Source organism: Mus caroli, unplaced genomic scaffold (assembly GCF_978045245.1).
Source record: "Mus caroli unplaced genomic scaffold, Mus_caroli_1 scaffold_7, whole genome shotgun sequence".
NCBI classification, from domain to species: domain Eukaryota; kingdom Metazoa; phylum Chordata; class Mammalia; order Rodentia; family Muridae; genus Mus; species Mus caroli.
In genome coordinates, this window is record NW_028227262.1 from 19,735,884 (window position 1) to 19,737,500 (window position 1,617).

Here is a 1,617-nt window from a genome sequence, read left to right on the forward strand (position 1 = left end):
TTCCCTTTTCATTTCTGATTTTATTAATTTGAATACTCTGTCTGTATCCTTTAGTTAGTTTGGCTAAGAGTTTATCTAACTTGTTGATTTTTCTTTTCAAAGAACCAGCTTTTGATTTTTTGATTCTTTGTATTGTTTTTTGTTTCTAACTGGTTGATTTCATCCGTAAGTTTGATTATTTCCTGCCATCTACTCCTCTTGAGTGTGTGGGCTTCTTTTTGTTTGATAGTTCTTAGGTTTGCTGTTAAGTTGTTAGTATAGGATCTCCCCAATTTCTTTATGAGTGCACTTGGTGCTATGAATTTTCCTCTTTGCACTGCTTTCATTGTGTCTCATAACCTTAGGTATGCTGTGTCTTCATTTTCATTGAATTCTAGAAATTTTTTAATTTCTTTCTTTATTTCTTCCTTGACCAGGTTATCATTGAATAGAGAGTTGTTCAGTTTCCGTGGGTATGTAGACTTTCTGTTGTTTTTGTTGTTATTGAAGTCTAGCCTTAGTCTGTAGTGATCTGATAGGATGCATGGGATTATTTCAATCTTGTATAAGCTGAGGCTTATTTTGTAACTGACTATATGGTCAGTTTTGGAGAAGGTACCATGAGGTGCTAAGAAGAAGGTATGTTCTTCTGTTTTAGGGTGAAATGTTCTGTAGATGTCTGTTAAATTCATTTGGTTCACAGCCTTTATTAGTTTCACTATGTCTCTGTTTAGTTTCTCTTTCAATGACCTGTCCATTAGTGAGAGTGGGGTGTTGAAGTCTCTCACAATTATTGTGTGGGGTTCAATGTGTGTTTTGAGCTTTAGTAAAGTTTCTTTTATGAATGTAGGTGTCTTTGCATTTGGGGCATAGATGTTCCGAATTGAGACTTCATCTTGGTGGATTTTTCCTTTGATGAGTATGAAGTGTCTTTTCCCATCTCATTTGATAACTTTTGGTTGAAAGCTTATTTTATTGGATATTAGAATGGCAACTCCAATTTGTTTCTTGGGACCACTTTCTTAGAAAATTCTTTACTAGCTTTTTACCCTGAGGTAGTGTCTGTTTTTGAAACTAAAGTGTGTTTCTTATGTGCAGCAAAATGCTGGATACTGCTTGCATATCCAGTCTTTTAGCTCATGTCTTTATATTGGGGAGTTGAGTTTGTTGATGTTGAGAGATAATAAAGACAGATTATTGTTAGTTCCAGTTATGTATGTTTGTTGTTGGAGGTGGTAGTGTGTGTGTGTGTGTGTGTGTGTGTGTGTAAGACAGAGAGATTCTCTCCTTTTGTCTTTCTTGTTAGTTTCTTGGTTTTTTTCTTTGGTGTAGATATCCTCCTTGTGTTGGAGTTTTCCTCTGTTTAGGTATATTTATAGACAGATGTTGTTTAAATTTGGTTTTTATCATGGAATATTTTGGTATCTCCATCTATGACGATTGAGAGTTTTGCTGGGTATAGTAACCTGGGCTGGCATTTGTGTTCTCTAAGGTCTGCATGACATCTCTCCAGAATCTTCTGGCTTTTAGAGTCTTTGTTGAGAAATTTGGTATAATTCTAATAGGTCTGCCTTTTATGTTACTTGACCTTTTCTCCCTTAATATTCTTTCTTTATTCTGTGCATTTAGTGTTTTGTT